The sequence below is a fragment of the Lissotriton vulgaris genome, chromosome 8 (assembly GCF_964263255.1).
Source record: "Lissotriton vulgaris chromosome 8, aLisVul1.2, whole genome shotgun sequence".
Taxonomy (NCBI): Eukaryota; Metazoa; Chordata; class Amphibia; order Caudata; family Salamandridae; genus Lissotriton; species Lissotriton vulgaris.
Window position 1 is genome coordinate 414,042,858 of NC_141696.1, and position 25,213 is coordinate 414,068,070.

Genomic DNA, 25,213 nt, shown 5'->3' on the forward strand with positions numbered 1-25,213 from the left:
GAGGCCGAATTAAACAACATGGTCACTGCAGAGGAGCTAACAAAAATCCTAGAGGACACCAAAACGCAAATTGAGAAACACACAAGGGAAATTAACGACCGAAAAATTAGAAAATTCAGAAGAGACACACAGGATTATAAACTCGGGGAGGTATACACGTGGGCAGATGTGTATGCCCAGAGAAGACGCAACAAGCCTTTCAATCCCCAAACAGACACATCCTCCTCGGAAAGTGACATATCAAACCGACCTCCACGAAGGGAAGAACAATCACGGACCCAAGATACAACACAGGCCACCGACAACAACACAGCTGGAACATCAACTGCGGTTCCTTTTTTAGTGGAAGGCCAAGACAACCAAGAAGACCCAGGAGGAGCCTCAGGAAGAATAAAAGAAAAACAACCCCAACAATCGAATACGCGAAGCGGGAAGAAGAAGAAAACCACCTAATCATTAATATCTCCGATACCATCATGAACCCACATGAGATCAACTTACTATCTAGAGGAACGTCATTCATACACACGACAAAGACCAACCAGTTGGAACTACAAATCAGCACTTACAAACTCATACGCAAACTCAAGTTGAGACATTTTTTCGACCACATTGTTCAACCTACCATTAGGAGGACTGATCAACTCATGGGATTAAGACCAACCAGCACGTTTGAGGCACCCACAAGCCACAAAAGCATTGACCTTTTTGAAACATTGGTAAAACAGGATATATCCAAGTTCAATTACAACAAAGCGACCAGTAAAAACATGACACAGAAGGACTTTGACACATTGCGAAGGATTGCACAAAACACCAACATCAAGTGTGTAAAAGCAGATAAGGGAGGCGCACTAGTAGTGATGAACTCCAGCATGTACAAGTTGAAGATGGACGAACACATCAATGATGAACAATTGTATTTGAAACTACCACATAATCCTACCAACCAGTTCAAAGAGGAACTAGCCCAAATCATCAACAAAGCACATGAAATGAACATCATTGATGACAGGACCAAAAAATATCTGACAAAGACATTTCCCAGAAGTCCCACTATAACCATGATCCCCAAAATCCACAAGAACCTAATGGACCCTCCATGTAGGCCAATTGTTTCAACGAAAGGTTCACTTCATGAGCCAGTGGGAAAATTCATAGATCGGTACCTCCAACCGATCGTGAAGAACATGAAAAGTTACATTCAGGACACCACTGATTTTTTAACGAAACTGGCACGGATAAAAGTAAGCAAGGATCAACAATTAATCTTGTGTACAGCAGACGTACGATCGTTATACACATCCATCCCTCACGATGGAGGGATAGAAGCCATCGAGAAGGCCATTCTCGAAAGTGACATAGAGGAGGATATGCAGACATTCCTCATGGAATTAATAATTTTCACACTTTACCACAGTTACTTCCGACAAGAAGACACCTGGTATTTACAACGGTCTGGAACTTCGATGGGCAACTGTGCCGCACCGACCTATGCTAATATTTACATGAAGCTCTTTGAGGAAGAAAACATCTACAAAGACCCTAACTGGATGAACAACTTACAAATGTACGCAAGGTACATCGATGATGTCTTCATCATCTGGAACAATACAGAGGAATCTTTAATACAAGCACTAACAGCGCTAAATTTGACAAACGACGGAATACAATTCACATGGGAAACCAATCAAAAATCGATAACCTTCCTGGATGTAAAGATCACGATCACCGAAACAGGTTTTGACACAGACTTATTCCGCAAGCCTACTGACAGGAATAACACGCTGTTATACACCAGCTTCCATCAAGGGTCCCTTAAACGACATTTACCAATGTCACAGATGTTACGGGTAAAAAGGATAACCTCGAATCCATTGCAAATGGAGGAACGCATGAATGAGATGGGGAGAAGATTTCAGAGCAGAGGCTACCCGGAGACCATCATAAAAGAAGCCATGGAAAAAGCTCACAACACTCCTAGAGAGAAACTTCTAACTAGAACAATCAAAGAGCCAGAAGACAGAATGGTCGTAGTATCAAAATTCTCTACTCTAAGCACAATGTACAGGAAGACCATTTGAAAACATTGGCCGATCTTGAGTGCTGAACACGATTTTGGAGATACATTCAAAAATTCCCCTATCTTTGCATACACCCGCAGTGCGAATATAAAAGAGATCCTGACCAACAACACAACCAGCAAACATCAATATAAAGGCACCCTACCATGCATGAACTGCGGTAATTGCAATTGCATAATTAAAGGCACATCCATTAACCACCCAATGAAAGGGAACGAGATCAGATTGAAAGTCAATGCCACATGCGACACCCAGAATGTTATCTACCTAATCAAGTGCCCATGTGGCAGCATATACATTGGAAAAACGGAAATGAAAATAAAGATTCGTATTAACGAACATAAATCGAACATAAGAACAAACAACCCAAAGTCCAACGTAGCAGTACATTTCACTGAATCCAGGCATAATGTGTCACAACTCAAGTTTCTTGTACTTGAAGTTGTTGATAAACAAGAGGGCAAAGACATCCACAAAGAACTTCTGAAACGTGAAATGTCATGGATTTATAAATTACAGTCCATGAAACCCATGGGACTGAATGACCGTTTGGAGTACTCATGTTACTTATGAAAACACCACCTGGTGTTACATGCCGTCTACAGATTGTTCTGAAATACGATTGGCCACGTACCTAGCGGTACATTCACCAGAATTCTTCATTTGACTTTATATTCCACCTTTTATGCACAGTTGACCATTATTAATCTATCACAATGTTTTGTTTCATATATATATGTTTTATGCTTTACCACTACGATCATAATAAGGCAGCTAGACTTATCCGTTTTAGATCTCCTCACACAACATGGCCGCCACCCGCAGTCCGTTTTCTATATCTCACACTATACACTGAACTAAACACACCCACTTCCTGGTATGAGGGGAGTAGGAACGCCGGAGAAAGCCACCCTAACAACACGGAGCACCTTAACTTTTGTAAGTACCCGAAAACTAACCTTCGGATATAATGTAGGTGCGCTATGCACACATCGTATGAACGCTTTACTCATTCACACGCGCTCGCGCTTGTCTTTTACAGAAGCCGCGTAATACCGGTTACACGTGAGTTTTGTAACATCCTACGTTTGCCTAAAGACCACGGGTTTGGTTCAGGAACACTCCATATGCCACAACTTCTTAAACGGAGCACGCCTTACTAGCATTCTTTAAGCACAAACCCCACCACCATCCCTTATATCACGTTAAAATTACCCGTACCACCCAGCCAGTTTAAATGACCCATCACAATACCCACCACCCCACCACCCACCCCTTTCTCACCCTCGGCATGCTATGAACAACACCGTATTGAATGTAGATCTTGTACTTAGCTATATCTTACTCGTTGTTTTCAGGAGCTCCCAGATGAAGGGTACACCACCCGAAATGCATTGGAGCCATTTCAAAAGCGTATGATATGAACACAATATCAAAAGAATCACTGTCATGAATGCAATGGCGAAAAATGATCTAAAATAAAAACATACGACCAACTTATTGACTGGAGGCTTACTTAAGCACCTAAGGTGTGCACAAGGATACAGGGATGTCCCCAAGTGACATGGGGGCACAGTAACCATTTGCAATACCTTAAACGCCAAGTTATATGTGATCACTTTGGTCAGTTTGAGCGGCGGTGGGTCACTTTGGGATACATGGATGTGAAGTGCAACATTGCCAAGACCTGGAGGGGAGGGGTTCATTTGAAATGGGCTGATTGGGAGTCCGAAATGGACTGGTGCATGCAGGCTGAGAGAGTGGTGTACGAAAGTAGAGGTTGCCCGGGTAAATGGATGAACATTTGGGCCCCCTGGAACAAGAGTAGAGGTTGACTGTGTTCTCCTTTTACTGACACCTCTCTATTTGCTTTCACCAAGGACCTGTGCACATATAAAGTCACAACATATGATATATGAACAAAAGGAAGAAATTCGCCACGTCCATTGAGACCCGGCCCTGAAGAGTCAGAGTTGATTGTACTCTGATGAAACACTTGTCAGCTGATGTCCATGCAAACTAGCATTGAACCAACAAGAAAAGACATGGCAAATCTCTTCCTTTTTTTCATATGTGGCAAGCATGTAGTTTCAGACTCAGTAAAGATTTAAGTGCGTGGACCAGTGGGATGCCTTTTCTATGACATGATCGAGAGTAAATACAGCCTCTCTAGAAGACGGATGTTTATTGAATGCATCCCTATGGCTGGAGGGTAGAGACCCAAACATTGAAGTGAGGGAGGCTGAAATACAGGCTTCTTTCTGAAATTCTGTGAGGTCATTGTTAGTACAGCTGTTTAATTCTTCCTGAGTGATGACGTGGGGTAGATGTTAGGGGTTAAGGGTTGGTCAGAGGTTGCTCCTGTTTCTCCTGTTAAATAAGACAGAGTTTCTAGGCAGGGCTGTCCTTTTAACTGTGCCTGATGAGTGCTTAGGAAGGCTGATGACAGCCAGGTGCTGAGTTCTCATGCTTTATTGGGTCATTGTTTTGGATACTCCTGCTTGGAGCGAGCACTGTTCCTACTGTAGTGAGAGCCATCCCCTAGCACAGAGGCTGTGTGTGAGCTGCAGCCAGTAAATGGTACTTGAAAGAGAATAACCCGAAATGAGTTTTGAAACCTCAATAGGGAAACAATATCTCCTGCCTGGAAAATTATTATAATAGTGTAACTGTGAAATGATTGATCCATTGGTCACAATAATGAAGGTACAAAAAGTCTCTGTTTATTCAGTGTCTTCTATCATTCAATATTTGTAATAAAGTCAATGATTAAAACATCTCTGTGAGTTTATTTTCTTCTGTGCGATTGATGTCTATATGTATTTCTTTATTTACTGAGATTATCTATTCACATTCCAATGAAATTCAGTTAAATTAATTATAGTTCCATTCCTTTGATCGTGGCTCCTTAACAGAATACCAGTGGTGGCCCAACTCAGTAGGGGTCATCAGAGGACGGGCTTTACACCATCTACCATATTTATGGTAAAACCTCGGTGTAAGGGCCAGGGAAAGGAATAATGACCTCAACACCTTGAGAGAAATCTCCATGTGAGTAGGGATGTTAGTTTTTTGTTTTTCAAAAACGAACTCCAAATATAGCAAAAAACTGTTGAATAGTTTCTTGGCCATCCATCATGTGTGATGATATTGTCGTTAAAACTTTTACTGCATAGACAGGAACCACCATAAAAGCAGCTCCTGTCAATGTAGAGAGTTGTCTACAGGGCCAGTGGACAACTCTAAATGTAGCAGGCGTAGGTCCCTCAGGATGGTGGAGGTACTATCCTATGCCATCCTGACAGCGTTAACACTGTCTCCCAAACTCAAAATCAGGCCTAAAGCTTTTCTTCTTTTCATCATGGGATTAGAATGAAGCCTCTCAATTATACTGCATTGGTGACTTCATATAAGGCCATAAGCAACTGCTTCTATTTTGATAAGATCACCCTAAATAGGAGATAGTAACATGTCACTGGTTTACACCATTTCCAGTTCTGGACTTTGCTTTTAAAAATCATTTTTTTCAGAAGTTTTAGTCTGATGTGTTTAATGAAACTGAACCAAAAATAATAATTTCAGAATCCACTGATTTGCTACAGGAAATGAGGTGTTCTGAAAACTTGGTGCCTTTTGTGAATCCTATTTATGACCCTGGTACATTATCATAGCTTTGGTGGTAGAACAGTAAATAGCTTCAACTAGTCTTGTAAGTTTCTGGTAATCTTTGTAATTAGCCACCTCTGCAGGTAAACCTAAAAGAGTAGGAGCATGTGTGGAGCATGAGACAGATGTGTATTGGGACTCCCGAGTCACTGTTTCTCAGGTCATGGTGTAATGGAGTGGCATTCTATGCAATGTCTGTCTATATAACTTGGAAACATTCAAACATTTGGGACTTTTAGGCCAATAAGTAGGGGTGGGCTTAACTTGAATAATTTGCTATATTTGAGTGACAAGGAACTACAGCAAAATTATGAAGAATTATGCAAGGAGTATGACCAAGCACTAACGCTATATTCTTAGTGAAAAATGCAAACTTGCATCCAAAATGGACGAGAAGATGCATATTGCAATGAGAAAATAGCACTAAATGAAACAGAACAGGAACATCAACAAACAGCATCCACTCACTAAATTCTTTGTTCCTGTGCTCTTGCAGAGAAAGATTCACCCCCAATTACTTTTAATTATGCAAGTAGGCATAATTGGATTATTTTTGGTAATTTTGCATCAGAATTGTAATGCAGAATTACCAAAATTGCTGCAATTACTCCAGCGTAATACAAATTTCACCAAAGCTTCCATTTAAGTTAGTGCTCTAATCAAGGATTAGCATTAAGGGCCTCATGCCACAATTTTCCAGGGTTTGTGACCACAAACATGCTTATTATTATTTGCAAAACCTTTTTTGCTGTCTGGACAATTCTTTTACCTCATAAAAGGACTTATGCAATAATTTCTAAATTGTAAATAGGAAGGGTTATGAAAGGGGTTTCTCCTTCCTTTTTCCATTCAGAAAGAACTGTATTGATGGTTTACGACTGCAATTGATGAGTTAACGAACCCACGTTGGGGTGGCAACACATTTGCAAAGGTGAGGAGGTCCCCTTAGAAGCCATTTCCCTTTGAGACTCATGTTGGCAGCCTCAGGCGGAGTTTTCTAAAACTCAATCTTTTTTTTTAATGCAGCAGTGGTTCTTGGCAGCTTTAAAGATATTTTTGTTTCATTTTGTAATGCAGTTATACAGATGGATGGTGGTGTGCTGTGGCTTCAAGGCCACCATCACTGTGATTACAGCCAATCACAGAGGGTAGCAAATTTGCATCTGGGTAATGAATATTAATTAGGAAAGTTGTTCTGCAAACCCTTGAGATTCAGCATTTTTAAACCAACCTAATAGAACATAGATGCGTTTGTATAATATGATTTCATTCATTAAAAGTATGTGTGCAATTTGCAACCACATTTTGCAAATGAAATAATAATACATCACACCCCTAACGTTCATGTGGAAATGGATGCAAATTATGTTTACTCCTTGTGTTCAGTTCTACCTAGTGGTACCAGTTGAAGTCTGCATGAGGCATAATAAAAACAAATGTTAAGCTGTTTAGAGAGCAGTCTGGTAAATGTGAGGTTCCTCTTCTATTTACACAGCTACTATAGTTGTGTATACTGTATGCCACAACTTGAATAATAAAGTTTATTTTCTAGGTGCCATGCCATTAGCCGAACAGTACATAATTTCTGCTTTTTAGCCAGCAGACAGGAACATATTTAATGCCTTTCCTGTTTGCCAGGCTACCAGTGAAATTGTATATAATTTCAGCTATTTAAAGGACATTTAAGGAAACTAATTAGGTTTATTTGCTATTTGCATGGCTGTGGGTAAAATTGTAAATAATGTATACTGTTTTGCCAGCTGCTGGGTAATGAATGACATTTTTTGTTGTTTCCTTTCCTGCTGGCCAATTAGTACATACACTTTACAGTTTAGCCAGTGACCAGGTAAATAGTGACGTGTCCTTATTATTTTTCATGGCTGTTGGCCAAACAGTGCAGAATCACTATTATTTAGACAGTTGCCGGGTAAATAGCAAAGTTTTGCTGCTGTTTACAAGGCTTTCATCCAAATGGTAAATCATTTCTACTATTTTGCCAGTGCCCAAGCAAATAGCAGAAAAAAGACACTATTTAAAACATGGTCTAACACCTAAAGGTGGTAGAGCAGTTTTTTGTGATAGACGCACTTAAATCTCACCAGACAGCGGTATTCTATTCATGGATAGTATTTCCTGAATCACATCCAGTAACTAAAATGTTTCACTTCTACAAAGAAGATGATCCACCTGAGGAATATATTCCTTTGGAGGATGTTAAAATTCCACTCACATACCAGGAGCATCAGCTCTGGTTTAAAGGCACCCTAAAACATTACCAGGCTCGGTCCGCTAGGTAGACCAGGAGGAACATGGCCGATTTTAGCCAGCTACACACCTCATCCTGACATTGAAGCAATGTCAGATGAGGAATTACTTAATCAAATAAAAAAATTCATAGAATTACACAGTTAAACCACAACTATCAGAAGGTCCTCAGAAGGACTCTATTAAACAAACTCCTACCTCTTTCAAAAAGAAGTGGTAAAATAGCAAACAACATTAAAAAGACAAACATTCTCAATCCCGAGGTAGGTCTCCTCAAAAGGAGCCCTCTGAAAGGAGGTATAACCTCAGGAATAGGGATAATTTGAGAAAACCTGTCAGGTATCAAGATACTGATACACGTTCCTCTCGTACCTTTCAGATATCGTCACAGACATCCAAAAGAAGAGGACGGTCAGATCAAAAAGAAGAACGCGTGAAGTACAAAGTTGAACAACAATTTCAGAAAAACAAACCAAAATCTCAATTCTCCAAAAAGAAGGTAGCAGGTCTGAAGGTCAGACATGCCGAGGATTCTGAGAACACAACTCAAGAACGGAGAATGGGCTCAGACAATGCAGGACAGTGGAGCAGAAGTAACAATAGCTCAACAGAACTCGAAGGAACTTCTGGACACAGTGGACTTGAATGAGGACATTCAAGTTAAAACTGCAGACACAATATTTAAGTTCTGCACAAAGGTTATATGAAATAACACTCCGGATGGAGGGAGACATACCAAGAAAAGTGAAAGCACTCTTTTGGGAGCAACTTTCAAAGGGTTATGATATACTTCTAGCAGAACAGGACTGGCCACCAGAATTTGTCAGGGAGTGCCCACGTGGCGAAGACATCTTTATGCCAGCCTTCTCCAACCATGTTCTAGTACATTTAAAATATACTTATACCAGGAAGTGGGCAGTAGCCCAGGCCCCAGCATCATTCAAAAATCATGTAGGATGGGATGAGGATTCACCTCATCATAACATCCAGTTAAAAAATCAATCAACTGCACAAATGCAGTATACAATTAAGCAAGAAGCTAAGAAACAGGTCAGGGAGATCTTAGATCAACTTGAATACCAAAGGGTAATTGAAACATGCACCTCATCAATGAACAATCCTTTGTTTCCTGTTTCCAAACCAGACAATACATATCGTCTAGTTTTGGATTACAAACACCTAAACTCTTGTTGTAAAACATTTGCAGTGCAAATTGCACACAGTACAGCATTAATTAATAACAAAATGAGCGTAAAAAATATAAAACTACATTAGATATTTCTAATGGTTTCTTTTGTCAAAACATAGCACCTGAAAGCAGGTATTTGACAGCTTTCTCAGTAATAGGGACTCAGCGTCAGTTCCGTCGGCTCTCACAAGGGTTCAAGAACAGCCCCGGTTATTATCAGCAAGGGTAACAGAGTTACTACAAACTTATGATGATGAGCCATTGTCACATGTCGATGATATATATCTGACAGGCGATGACCTAGACAAGCACTTGAACAGGGTGAACACCATTATAATGGGCTTCACCTCTGCGGGTTATAAATTCAATATAAAAAAATCAAGAATTGTCCATCAAAATGTCCTTTTCCAAGGTTATGAACTATCAAGTGAAGGCAAAAGCCTGGCAGCCAGCTTTTTAGAAAAGTGTGTGCTGCTCCAACCTCCAAAAACACTGAAAAACTTACAGTTGATTCTAGGTTTCCTGAATTTTGGAAGAACATACATTCTAAACTACGCAGAAAGGGTTAAACCTCTCTACAAATTAATCAAACCTGATTTTAAAATCACACATTGGACACAGGAACACACAGATATCCTGTGTTCACTTCAAGCAGATATATTTTAGTAACAAAACACTTACAAACAGGCGTAAACGTACGCAACTTAGTGATCCAAATCATTCCAGACCCATGCAGATTCACCTACTTAACTTTTAACAAAGGTGAAAAAGTACCAATTGCATACAAATCACATTTGTATACACAAGCAAAAATGAAAATTACATCAACAGAAAAAATTCTGACAGCAGTTCAAACCGATGTAGCAAAAGAAAAAGCCCTAGCACAGGGGAAATGCATTATGGTCGTAACCCCTGTACCAGCCTTAGAGGCAGTTACAAAAGTTAGCATTCCGAATGCAAAAGCTTTACATCCAAGATGGATAAAATGGGTAAATTCACTTCCTGCAACTGATGTTGTGCGATCGTTAAAAAGGTGGTATACGCGATGGCAAATTCAGACCAATGGTCACGAAAGCACAATCTCAAGGAGATTGTACAGCTCAGCGAGCTGAACTACAAGCATTCAAAATGGCACTTGAAAATACGGATTGCAAATTCCCCACACTCTTTGGGGTCGATTCCGATCCTGGTAAAAAAACGCCCGTACGATTCGTATCCGGAGCCCTTTCCGTACGAATCGTACCCATCCGTCCGAGTCGCGTAGTACAATCCGCATTCCGTGAATCCGTCTAAATCGTCGCGATCCATAAGTATTACAAGGCTGAAACCGTGAACCGTACGACTCGTACACATGCCGTACGACCCGATGAGTACGATCCGGACCGGGGAATCAGGACGCGATTCGTACGGTCCACGTCAGGTAAGGGCGATTCGTACGGAAAAGGGAACAATCACATACACACCGTACGGCGCGTACCCCCCATGATCGCAAGGGTACGGCTCATACCCCTGAGATCATGGGGGGTACGCGCCATACCCCGCGATCGCAGGGTGTACGCACCGTACACCCAGCGAACATGGGGTACGGTGCCTATACCCCAAGATCGCGGGGTACGTCACGTACCCCCATGATCGCAGGGGTATGCGCCGCACCCCTGTGATCATGGGGGTACGCGCCCTACCCGGGGGGGCCATTCCGTACCTGTTTTGGGGCAAACTCTGCTTTTACTGCTGTTTTCAGCTCTCGTAGGAAAAGGGTCGTACGGTGCGTACCTGACACGAATCGTACTTGCCGGGTCGGAAAAAGCAGCTGCGATCCATACAGATGTCGCGTACGGCGGGTTCCGAGGAGAATCGTGTGGAGAATCGAGTCGTACGGTCTTTGTACGATTCGTACGGAGTCCTGCTCCTGGTATGAATCGTACTCTGTCGTACGTACGGGGGACATTGCAGGGTACGATTCGTATGGGAAAAACGCTCCGTACGGCTAAGCAGAGCGCTTTTTCCAGGATCAGAATTGGCCTTTAATGTGCGTTTCTTTTTACTGTGTTCAATCTTATGATGAATATTTACAGAATTGGCTTCAAAATGGTTTCAAAGATGCAAAAGGTGGCACGATCAGGCACACAACATTTTGGGAACAAGTAGCTCATGTGATACACAATCGCTGAGTCATTAACGTGATGGCGTTCACGTTGAAGAGAATTCATTGGATGAAGCCGCGAAGGGGGCTGTGCAAACGGCTTCCGTAGCTGCAATCACTCGTTCAAAAACAAAAACAGACAATTAAATAATACTGGCTGTCAATGCTTCAAGCAAAAGCTAGGTGCAGCGCTACTCAAAATATCTAATTGATGCGAACAATGTTCCGTTTGTTCGAATCCCTGGAGTGGGGGATAGGGTAATCCCAAATATGGAACGTAGAGCAGATTTGATTTATGGAGCACATCTGGGAGAGGGTCTGACACTTCAGAGGACCTCTTAAACAATTTTAAAACTAAAAGAGATGTACTGGTGGCCAGGAATGAATACACTGATTCATATCTTCATCATTACCTGCATAGACTGCAATAGAGATCGCAGTACGGAACGCCACCAGACACCTGACTACAACATAGCCAGCCCAGTACGGACACCATTATTAGACAGCATTAGACTATCTACATGCAGGCGTCCTTTTGGACAAATGCAATCCCACAAAAACTAAATCAAGGTTCCTTTGGACGTGGCTTCAGTGCTCGGCTGACACTCGAACTGTTATAAAAGATTTGCGAGTCTTTATTGGCACATATACAATTGGCACACTACACTCTGACCAGGGCCTTGCGTTTAGCTCTCGAGCTTACAAAGAAGCCATAGACAGTGTAGGTGCAGCAATGCGTTATTCTTCTCCATTCCATCCTGGGGGAAATTCTGTTGTGGAAAGAAAAAAACGGGACATAAAGCAGTCTATAACAGCTAGGGTATTAGGTTCGGGTGATGGGTGGGTCAAACATCTTTATGGGGTCCAACGCTCAATAAACAATTTGCCAAGAAGTTCTCTAGGGGGTGTCACTCCATATGAGGTCCTATTTGGGACTAGAATATTGGTACCTGGCCTTGACATGAAAGGCACAGTTGTGAAAAATAAAAAATATGATATCAAAGATCGTTTGGCTGTTTTACAGGACTTAAATGAACTAAGATCGAAACAAAGCAAAGTGTTCCTGAAGCCAACCACCACTGGGGAAAATCCAACCGTCCCAGCAGGGCCTGTCTGGATCCCAAAACTTGGTGATCTAGTCAGAGAAAAGATCACAGACAAGAAGGAATTTGGTCCTTCTTACAGACAACCAGTCCCTGTCGCCTGTCCTAGCAATTCAGGGATCAAGAACAGTACTTCTGCAGCCCCTTGCTTGTAAAAGGGAGAAAAGATCTGTGTCCATCGACCTGATCAAACCACTCTATGTGGCCGATGCTAAGCAGTGGGCCAAGTGGACTCCGACAATGTAGCAGATGCACTCCTCTAGCTACAATTTAAGAGGTTCAAACTGACTCATCACCTTTGAAGATTCTACAGTGAGAAGTGAAGGACTAAGCAACAAAGCTATGGAACTTGTTCCTGTTGAAACCCAAATAACAGTACGTCCTGATACACCTGTCTACAACGAAGTAACAAGTGATCAACTTGTTCAAATGATTTCAACTAATCCTGATGCAATTCCATCCATTGACAGAACGGCCTCTGGCTATTTCATTAACTTTGATACATTTTCTGAGGATCCCAGCAAACCTGAAACAACACCAGCACAAAGAACTTTCAAAGAACAAGCAACTGACTTTTTATATCACCTGAAAAAGACTTATCTGGTTTCACCATGGATTGAATTATGGATTGTTTTGGGAATATTCTTCATTCTACTTTCATTAGCTCTGGTAATAACTGTGGGTATGCTGATAATGGAAGATATATTGAAATGGACAGAGCAAGTAAAAGAGCGAACTTACTTCTCCAGCCACACAAATCATCCCATCATGAAGCAAGAGACTTGTCAGCAGTGAACATCGCAGCTGTTCCTATACCAGATGGTATAGTTTGGGACAAAACTGATTATGAAATTCTTTGCCCATCGGAGCTCTTGAAGATTCCACACTTGTTTAAAATGTCATTAAGTGACTTTATTACCTCTAGTACCCTTTCTGATGATTGGGACTTCGAGACTGTTAATAATACGATGTCTGATCCTGAAATGTCTGTAGGTTTCACAAATCATGTATATTTGGAGGGTTCATCAGACGATGAACAAATGTATTGTCATAACCATTATGGTCATCATTTCTTGCGTAAAACTGCAACACCTAGAAATGTATTTATGTATAACCAATGGAAACATTATCCTACACCTCCAAAGGGTAGCTCAAAAACTTTTGCAAAGAAATTTCCATATTTTTTAGGGTTCAACTTGTCAAATCCAGAAACATTTTTCTTTAAAATTTGAACAAGACCGGAACGAAAAAAATGTTAACAAATACAAAACATATTTATTCTGCAGCCTTTATTCACCTACTGTCTAGACAGGGTTTTGAGATTTAGAAAGACAACATTGAGACAAAATCTGCCTGGGGTACAAAAGATTGGCAAGTGCAGGGGGTAGAAGCTTGGTTTAGAGCCTGTATCATCTCTTAGCAAATGATGTTTTTGAATGACACTGTGCAACAAACGTCTTGCCTTAGGTTAGCCAAGTTCAAAGACATGAACACTCAGTCCATAGCTGCACCTGCAAGTAATAGCACTACATAGGGGGAGGTCGATGTACATACTGTTTTGCATCACAACAGATCAGATTGGAACAAATGGTTGCCCTGGCCCACAGACACAAACAACTGTCAAGATCGATTCCTGAACAAAACACAGGGTTTCACTATCAATAGGCCAGACCCATGCTATGTTCAAAGACAGCATCCAGGGGTAGTAACAACATACAGTGTAAGGAAACTTTGCCTTGATTGGCTACAGAAAGCTACACTAGAGGATCTGAAACAACACTTATCTTTACTTAAAGAAGGCGCAGACCTTAGGGTATTCTTGCTAGGAACAAGAAAACCGCGTCAAAAACGTTTCATATATGCCTGTATCTATGCTGCTTATAATGAAATATGGAAGGTTACCCAAGCAGAACTGCAGAAAGAATACAAGAAATTGATCCTATTAATTTAGAGAAATCTCTTGCTGTAGTAGACAATGGGCTAACAACTCTGTAGTCCAGGATATGTTTATTGGACAGCATTGTGTCTTCTGCCATAGACATTATGGAACAAGACTTGGTCATGTTGCAATATGGTCTGTCTCAAATACGTTCTATCATGCTATTAGGCTGGACGCTACAAAACCTGTGTGCAGGCTATGTGCCTTGGTGTTCAATCAACAATGGTAGGCAGACAAAATATTGATTTTTTAATATCGACCTACCATAATATCGATGTTTTAATATCGAAGGGACAGAGTATAGAAGGTAAGTAATATTGATTTTTTTAATATCGAAGGGACAGAATTTCGGAGGTAAATAATATCAATTTTGTTAATATCGATGTAAGTAATATCGATATTACTAATATCGATTTTCATATGATTTTTATGTATATTATTATGTATTTAATATGTATTATTTATTTTAAATGTAATTTAAGTAAATGTTGTATTTTAGTACCGTAGCGGGTTGTGGGTTTATAGGGGAATAGGGTGGAAAGTAATTTAATGATACTAAATTAATTATTAATTTTTTTAGGAATGATAAATTAATTTTAATTAATTGGTAATTAATTTTTATTAATTGGTAATTTATTTTAATTCATTGATTAATTGATAATTATGTTCTGTAGTGGGTTGTGGGTTTATAGGGGAATAGGATGGGAAGTAATTTAATTATACTAAATTAATTATTACTTTTTTAGGAATTATAAATTCATTTTAATTAATTGGTAATTAGTTTTTATAATTGGTAATTTATTTTAATTAATTGATTAACTTGATAATTATGTTCTGTAGCGGGTTGTGGGTTTATAGGGGAATAGAGTGGGAAGTAATTTAAATGTAATTAAGTAATAATTTATTTTCATTAATCGTTTTTGCTAATTATATTATTGTTAATTAATTATTAATTGGTAATTCGTTTTTATTAATTGGTAATTAATTTAAATTAATTGATTAATTGATAATTATGTTAAGTGTATTATGTTATTATTGGCGTTTGTTGTGCGTTAATAGTGTGTAAAGTAATTGATATGTAATTAAGTAGGTATTATATTTAAGTTTGGTATTGATAATTAATTTATTGGATATTAATTATTAAATGGTAATTATTTTTTTAATAATTATTTATTGGTATTTGTAAATAGTTTAGATTAATTTAATAAATATTTGTTTAATATTTTGAAATATTAGTTTATTTATAAGTATGTTATTTTTAAGTTCTGCCCTATCCATCACTTTTCCTACTGTTGCACTCTCTGGAGTTGGAATAGTAATTTCTACCCCTACGCTATCCAACACTTTCCCTACTGTTGCACTCTCTGGAGTTGGAATAGTAATTTTTACCCCTACGCTATCCAACACTTTCCCTACAGTTGCGCTCTCTGGAGTGGGAATAGTAATTTTTACCCCCATGCTAGCCAACACTTTCCCTTCTGTTGCACTCTCTGGAGTTGCAATAGTAATTTTTACCCCTACGCTATCCAACACTTTCCCTACTGTTGCACTCTCTGGGGTTGGAATAGTAATTTTTACCCCAACGCTATCCAACACTTTACCTACTGTTGCACTCTCTGGAGTTGCAATAGTAATTTATACCCCTACGCTATACAACACTTTCCCTACTGTTGCACTCTCTGGAGTGAGAATAGTAAGTTTTTACCCCTACGCTATCCAACATTTTTCTTACTGTTATTTTTTTGGGAGTTGGGATAGTATTTTATTCCCTCTGTTACTTAATATTTTGTGTATTGTTTTAGTTAATGTAGTATATAATCAATTAAAAAAATATTAAAACAACATTTATTTTTTTAAATTTGTTTTGCATAATTATTTAATTTTTATTTATGTAAGTATTTGATGTGTATAGATGAATTTGTAATATATAATATTTTTTAATTATTTATAAGTTATTACAATAAATATTACAACAGATTATTAAGTATATATATTATATATTATATGTATATGTTTTTTAAAATTAAATTATGTATATTACTTATTAATTTTAAATATAATATATTTTTAATAAAAAAACAATGTTTTTAAAAAAATGATATTTTTGACATCAATAGGTTTTTCTCAATATTTTTGTACTTACCTTTTTGTAGATAGGTTGTCAATATTGTTGACATCGATATTATTGCTCTGATATTTTTGTAGATCAATATTTTGCCTTTATATATTTTGTCATACATTCATCAACAATACTTCTCTGTTTTCAGAATTCAATCTCACTGATAAACAGATCAAACTGGCACAAAGAGGAGCAGACTATACAATGCTGAGCATTGAAAATCTGGAAAAATTACCATTCGCTGTGGCAGAAAAAACAGCTACTGAGTGGATCATACAAGGTATAATGACTCTGCTTGTTACAACATTCCATTTTCAGTATTGCCTAAAACACATCCCAGCAGGCAATTATGAAAGGTTGGGTAAAGAATACATCAAGACATCCTGGGATTTACCTTACACATACAGATGTTGGAGAGGGGGCCCCAAAGGGTTTCTTAGTGGTACAAACTGTGAAAAAGCACTAAGTGGTTCTCCTGTATGCCAGGGTATTAATTTACACGGGGCCTGTGATGGTTCCACTACAAACTTATCCTGCCACCTGCAAGATTCACCAGCTGCAGTGATTAATCCAGTTTTTGGCAAACTTTCAAATGGAAGTTATCTCATGTTGAATGATTACAGCTTCTGTGGCATGTTGCCAGGTATTCCATATCTAGTAACGGTTATATCCAGGGTCACTTGCTGTATGCAAGTCTTGTTTCCTCAGATCAAGACAGCCAGGGAGTCGCCTTTATGGCCTTCACTGAACATCTCTTCTATACGAATTGATACTCTAAGCAGAATGAAAGTCATTCTTTTACAACGAACAGTGCCTCTGACCTTGGCCAAAGAAACCTATGATCTACAAGTTGCAAGGACTTTGACTGAAATACAAGCCCTTTTGAATACAAACTGCCCTATACATTTCTCAGAAATGTTGGAACGTATCTTAAACATGTCTGATACGAGCGGTATTATACATGTATTTAAGAACTGTGTTAGCACCTTTTCAAGCAGTCCTCAGAATAATTCCCAATTTTGTGCACTCTATGTTTGGCGGACTGCCACTACTTTTAGTACTCATTGCAGGGATCCTATTTTTTCTACTAATACTACGATATGGCATGCCAAATCACCAGCGTCACTCCAAGCACCATAGAGAGAGCTCTCTTGGAGATGAAGTGTCGTGAGCGCATCGTCCAAATTTTAGGTTTACCTTGTTTACGAGAATTAAATACCTTATGGTTTCTGTCATTCAGACTAATCTGGCAAGGTTGCATCTTACCTGTTCTACTCTGCCTGCTTTGCCGTGAAGAATGCGTGTTAGACATCTGACTAACACTCCCATCAGTCATGCCTTTGGATATGGATACTCTGCTGGACCCGGTAACGGCCCATGCTCTGTGTTGTCCCCAGCGACTAACAATCCTGATGACGGCATTCATTGAGATCTCACAGATGCAAATTGCTACTGCTGAGGTATGAGAGGAAACAACAGGCATGCAGGTAAAATCCGATGCGACCAATGCTGAAGGCGATCCTTCTCATCTATGTGCAGTTAGTCTTTTAAACGAGGTAATCCAACTTTCACCTATAACAGTAGACAACTTTCTGTTTACAGGATTAGAAGATTTCATGTTTTCCCATCCTCATACACTGACTTTTTTTAAGCTTTTTATTTATTTATTAGCATTTCAAAAGAAGACAACATACAGCGTATATCCTTGGGCTATATGCATATCACAACCAGTATACATATATATAAACCAATAGAATGCAAATGCTCCAGTAACGTATCTCCATGTATGGCCAAGCCATTACAATAAATAAGACACATCCCAACTCCCCCCAACCCTCCCACCTCCCCTAACCCATCTACCAAGCAAGACGAGTATTTCAGAGCTCTCTCACCAAGACTAATCTGTTATAACATGTGCTACATGACGGCTAGTTCTTACAGTGAATACCGGTGTAGCAATACTACCAAAACAGCAGCAGCAATATGTATGAAGCAGCGCCTCCCCAAATACATCAGGATGCGCTACCATGTATGCCGTCATAGGGCTCCAGAAGTCCTTAGGGCGGGAAGCCTCAGGAAGCTCTTCTTCATATGCCTGCAACTGTTCCCTACAATAGGCCAGGTCCGTGAGCCACTATTTTATAGAAGGAGCAGACCGCAAACCCCATCTCTTCGCCACCACCCACTTTGCCATCAGTGTGGAGATCGCCACGAGGCGTTGGCTGGCATGCTTCAAACGGTTTACAATTTAATATGACAAAATTCATGCTCATTTTTTAATGAATGATTTTCTAATGTATTTGTAATTATTTTTAATAATTGAAAACAATAAATTTTGACTTGACTTGACAAACGGTTTACATATCCCAGAAGACATATCTCAGGTGAACAAGCAACAAGTTCTAGTACCACTTTTGACAGTATGCGAGCCACCTCTGTCCAGAACGCCAAACTTTCAAACACATCCAGGCCACGTGAAAGAAATCTGCATCATTAACTCCACATCGCACACACTTTGCTGATTCTCTCAGACCATACCTATGAAGTTGTAGAGGCGAATAATATATTTGGTGCAGGAACTTAAAATGAATGATCCTGAGATTGCAATTGGCCATTACCCGACCTGTGAGTTGACAGCATGCCGACCATACCTCCATCGGGATCCGACTACCTATCGCGGTTTGCCAGCGTTGACGTAACTGATGATCCTCAAACTCTTGTTCCCTCTGGAAGGCATAGTAGAGTCTAGTAATAAGTCTGTTACGGCTCACCCCCGCCAACATTACCTGTAATGCCCTAAGAGTCGTAGGCTCCTCTGGAAAGTTCGGGTATACATCTAGTACGGCCTGTCGAACGCGAACATATATGAATCTAAACATAAAGGATCGATTAACGTCCTTTTGGGCTGCTCCAAGAGTTTCGAAATTACCCCCTTCGTACAGGTCGCCCATGCGAACTATACCGGCAGCTGAAAGCTCCTTCAATGCAGCGGGTTCCCTAGCAGCCAAAATTCCCGGATGAGAAGCTATGAGCAGGAGGGGGGCATACAAATACGGAAGCTGAACTTTAGCCGCCAGATCCCTCCACGCCAAGGACGTACACAATGAGGGGTTGATTTCCTGTAGAGGCCCACGGGTGCCACCCAATAAAACCATAGCATGCACAGGAATGGGAAGAACAGCGTCTGCCTCAATAGCTACGTGCGGCTGAAAACGCTGAGGAAAATGCCAATAATTAGCAAAATATGCTTGTGCATAGAGGTAATATAAGCGAAGATCCGGAGCCTCAAAGCCACCCCAGTCAGAGGGCTGCCCTAGATGATCCCACCTCATTGTGATTGCTTACTCCCCCAGACAAATGTAAGTAGAGCTGACAGCAACATTTGGAAAAAGGCCAGATTTAATTTAATTGGAATAATATTAAAGAAGTACAGCCTCTTGGGCAGGAACACCATTTTCACAACAGCAATCCTTTCCGCCAGCGACAGGGGAAGACGTGCCCACCTCTCCGTCTGCTCCGTTATGTGCATAATGCACGCCCATAATTCTCTGTGACCACCACAGCTGGCTCTCTGTGGATCATCACCCCTAGATACTTTACTGGCTCAGAAGTCCAGGACAGTGGGAAGTACACTTCAACCTCCTTTGTGCGTTCTGTTAATGGAAAGACCACTTGCAGCAGAAACCTGGTTATTGGACCTTTTGTTACCCTGCCTGGCGCATTTTAAAAGCTCTCTGCCGTGTTACCTGACATTGGATGCTGAGAGGCTGTGATTGGACTGGGAACTTCCTGACTACGAGGAGCCAGAGCGGGCGCCCGGGACTACGAGGACCAGCATTCCCCTTTCCATCCACAGCTGGTGCCTCTTCCTGGGTGTGCCCTGCCTTCATTCACCGCCTTATTACTGCTCGCGGCCCCCGCTTCGCGGGAGCCGCTCGCAGCAGAAACATGGTTATTGGACCTTTTGTTACCCTGCCTGGTGCATTTTAAAAGCTCTCTGCCATGTTACCTGACATTGGACGCCGAGAGGCTGTGTTTGGACTGGGAACTTCCTGACTACGAGGACCCAGAGCGGGCGCCCGGGACTGCGAGGACCAGCATTCCCCTTTCCATCCACAGCTGGTGCCTCTTCCCGGGCGTGCCTTGCCTTCTTTACTTGTACTTAAGCAAGCTCCCATCACGCACCGCGGGATGCGCGCGGGACTGAGCCCGGGGCTAAGCCCGGGCAAAGGACGGGCCCTCTGAGGCCCTCCGAGGCTGGAGAAGGCTGGGTTGGGCATACCCCCTTGGATTGCACCTATTGTAATATTATTTTGCTCAACATATTTATCATTTTACTTCCTCAGCCCTCTTGCTATAGAGACGGATTTGAAGTAAGCTGTGTCTATACCCTTCTTAATATTTTAATTGTAGTTTGGGATTATTAATTCGGTATACGGCCACTGTGTCATTTTGATTTTGTATGGTTGTTATTGCTGGAATCTATTTGTTTTAAAATGACAGCAAAAAAATTAAGATCTGGGCGTGTATTAGTGGGTAGGACCTGTTCTAAGACTAAATCAAATCCCTTACGAAACAAAAGATACCCCTGCTTTATTACTAAAGGGAAAAGGCCAATTGTATAATTTAAGGGAAAGGGGAAAGGATAAGGTTCAGATGGGGGTCCGAAACCAGAAGAAACCAATTATAAGGGTAAAGAGGAAGGTCAACCTACAATTAATGGATACAGCAATCAGGTTGGTGCTATTGCTTTGGTACATTCAGAAACATCTGTCTCTAAAACTGAGATGGTTGGCCCTCTAGACCCCTCAAACCTACAGAGGCAATCAAAGCTTACTTTTGGTGTTTTAAGCAAAAATAATATTGTGTCTCCCCATGATGTCACTACTAAACCTACCGAGGTGCTAGTTCATAATTTCCTTTCTCTTGCAGAGGAAGGCTTGAATGTCTCCCCTGGTTTGTCTCTTCCCGCGGCTACTACTGGAAATGATTACACCTTACCTGACATAGATACAGCGCTCCATAAGAGACAACCTGATCTTGAACACAATTTAGTTTTAGATCAAACTAACATTCCAAATGTATTAGCAACCCCGGGTCTTCAACTTTATAGTAGCACCCCTTCAAATAACTCACATTTTTCCATATCTCAAGTAAATTTTTCATCAAGTCCAGCTTTCAATATGACTAACTCTCACCCCAATCCCCCTATTAGGATGGATAATCCAATTTCCGACTCTTTAGTTTCTTTAGAACATTCACTATTTTCTATCTTATTGTTACTAGAAAAATTTGTTGGGGGCTCGGATTGTGTGTTGGAGACGGTAACACAGATACTTAGGGCACTATTAAATAGTAAACAGGGGACTGACTCCAGTTCACATTACGAGTTACCTCTTTTAGATGCGAAAGCAGGCATAGATAGGAAGTCCGAAAAAGAGCCTGGAAGTATTTCTCAAGCCCTAGATTCAGTTCCCAATGAACAAAATAAGAAATCTTCATATATCAATGAAAATAAAGTAACTGTTAGCCCAGGGAATACCCCGGTAGGTAAAATAAAAACAGCTGCAGCTAACTGCATCTTCGAACTCGACCAAGAAATAGAAATCCTGTCTGACCCTGAAAAAAGGGGTGATAAGGAATTATTTCCTATATTCAAACCACACATAAATGAAGAAAAAGAGGATATTCTGGAATCCTGAAATGGAGAAAAAATAGCAGTAATAGGAAAACAAAAAAAGTATAGAGGGAAAAAGAGGAAACCTACTCATAGATTCGCAAAAAAGAGGCAGAGGAAAATTAATTTTGATAATAATCCAGACATTTATATTGAAAAAAACCTCCCACAAGAGCCCTTGCTAAACTTATCCCAAGATCTTACTAGGCAAATCAAATCTGACCTAGTAATTATTACTACTGAATCAACTGGGCCATCAAACAGTCACGGATCTGTTGAACAGATAAATCCCCCTAATATCCCATTATCGGCTCTTGATCCTTTAGCTGAGCCTTTCTCTGACATGATTGAAATTGAAAGGACGTCTAAACGATCAAACGTAGTTTTTGAAAAGGAAAGTGTAGACACCGCTTTTTTAGACTTCATTCCTTTGTTTGATACAGATCTTAATATAAATAGATCTGTTCTTCTCAATTGCTTTCGGGAGATTGAAAGTTTAAAATTGATCCAAACCAACAACATAGGTGTAGTCTCTATTTTGAAATCTGAGGTTGGGAAGATAGCAAGGGTTAGATTTTATTCTAAAATTATAGTAAATCATATTTTACAATGGTCTGAAGGATTACAAAGTAGGGGGATATATGTTATTCCTTTTTTCATGAAACCTCGCAACGACAGTCGTATAAATCTGCCTTCACTCCCTGCTGTAACTGCAGGCAACACAGACTGGTCCTCAAAAACTTATGAATTAAAAATTTGTATTTCAAAAAATGAAAGGTATGTGACTTACAAAAACCCACCCCCTTGTCAACCAAATTTAGTAAAAGAAAGTCTTAAATGGAATTGGTTGCCAGGTGTTTTGTCAAGCAAATCTACACCTATTCCTAAACCGTATTCCTATCTTTAACACTGATTTAAAAATAATTTCATGGAATACGGCAGGAATAAAAAACAGTCCTGAAAAATTATCTTATTTATACACATTAGAAGCAAATGTAATTTGTCTCCAGGAGACTTGGGTTGATGAAACTTTTTTTACGGTAAAGGACTATTATGTGTTGCATCGCAGTGCCACCCCATCTAGGAGAGGCCATGTCAAGGGTGGAGTTGCTTGTCTACTCTCAAATAAAATAAGATGGAATTTTGCCCATTATTTAGACGCTGATAAATTGTTTCAGGCAATAACATTGTCAAACCTCGTCAACGATGACCCACGAAAATCATTAGTATTGATAAATACTTATATTCCTCCAGATGCTTGTTTTAATGTTGGTTTAAAAAAGGTCTTTTCCTTCATACAGAATCTTTTAGACTCACAATTTCCCCCTCACATATTGCTATTAGGGGATTTTAATTGTAAAATCTCTAATTGCAGCCTAGAGCTGTTTAGGAATAAGCTTAAGGAGGAATCATTACATACACCACAAGCTTTATTCCCTGGTAATATCAAGACCAATAAGAGAGGGAAATTACTACTGGAGGAAACATTAGAGACACATTGCATTATAATAAATGGAAGGCTTCCCTCTGATATCCCGGCAAATTTTACACATAAATCTAACAATAGTAAATCTAATATTAGTGAATCTATTCTTGATTATGTGGTGGTGGGTAGTACTTCCTTTTATCTTCTGAAAGACCTGTTGGTAATTGATACAGAATTTAGTGATCATAAGGTACTTGCCATCACTGTAAATTTAAACCCTCCTGCTGTGGATACGTGGCTCATAAATAGTGAATTGGTAAATTTCGGAGTCAATTCTGGGAGATGTTACTGGAATTTTAAGGCCATTGAGAGCCTGACGAGTATTTTAGAGGCTGCTGTGGAGAATTTGGCTCTCTGGGATGTATGTGAATTAATATGTTTTTCTGACCTTTTGAACAAAGTAATTTCTTTCGCAAAGAAACCCCCCCTGCAAAAAATCCTAAAGCAGCCCCCAGCTGTCTTCGACATTTGAATATTGAAATAAACAAATTGGTAAGAGAGCAATACCTCGTATATACCCCCGAAAGGTATCACAGAATAGTCCTATTGAGAAGACAGAGGAATAGGATGAAGGCTAAATTAAAAAGGGGGAAAGAAGATGCCCTATGGATTAAACTTCGGGAGGCTGCTCATACTAGTCAAGCTAGAAAATGTTGGTCAATAATAGGGGAGGGCTGTGGATTAAGATCTAGATCTTTGCCAATTCCCATAGAAGAACAAATTTGGGTTGAGTATATCGAGAACTTATATGCTAGTAATGGCAGGGTCCATGAGAACAGAAGATCACAAGTGGACAACTTTCCTTACGGACCACCGTCCGAAAAGGACATTGAACTAGCCATTAAGGGTTTGCGCTCTTCTGGTGCAATGGGTCCGGATGAGATCCCATCTCGGTTATAAAACAACATAGTAAGATGTGGAGTAAAATTCTTTTTCCAGTTTTTAACTTCTGTTTCTCTAGTAAAACTGTTCTCCCCTCTTGGAGGGGGAGCATATTAGTCCCTCTTTATAAGAAGGGAGTCTGTAACATGCCACAAAATTATCGTCAAATTGCCCTTTTGGATGCCATAGGCAAGGTTTTTACAAAATGTATTCTCAAATAATTAATGATTGGGTGTCTAGGGATGAAATCTTGCCCTTTGAGCAGACTGGGTTTAGGCAAAGACATAGCACTCTAGACAATTTGACGGCACTGCAGGTTATAACGGAGAAATACGTCAAGATTCGTGGAGGGAGAGTCTATGGCGCCTTTATAGAGTTCTCCACAGCATTTGATAAAGTAGACCAATCTTTGCTGTGGAGGAAATGATCAAATCTTGGCATGCCGTCCACTCTCCTCGAATTAATACGAGCTTTACATTCGGATACCTGGTGCAGAGTATTGTTAGGTGGGGAAAGAGGTCTTTCGCAAGTAATTACTACAGCCAATGGGTTAAAACAAGGCTATTTATTGGCCCCTTTATTGTTTTCCCTTTACATAACTGATCTTCCCCATGTTCTGTCTGCAAGTGAAGGAAAATCTCCGGTGTTGGGGGGTGTCCC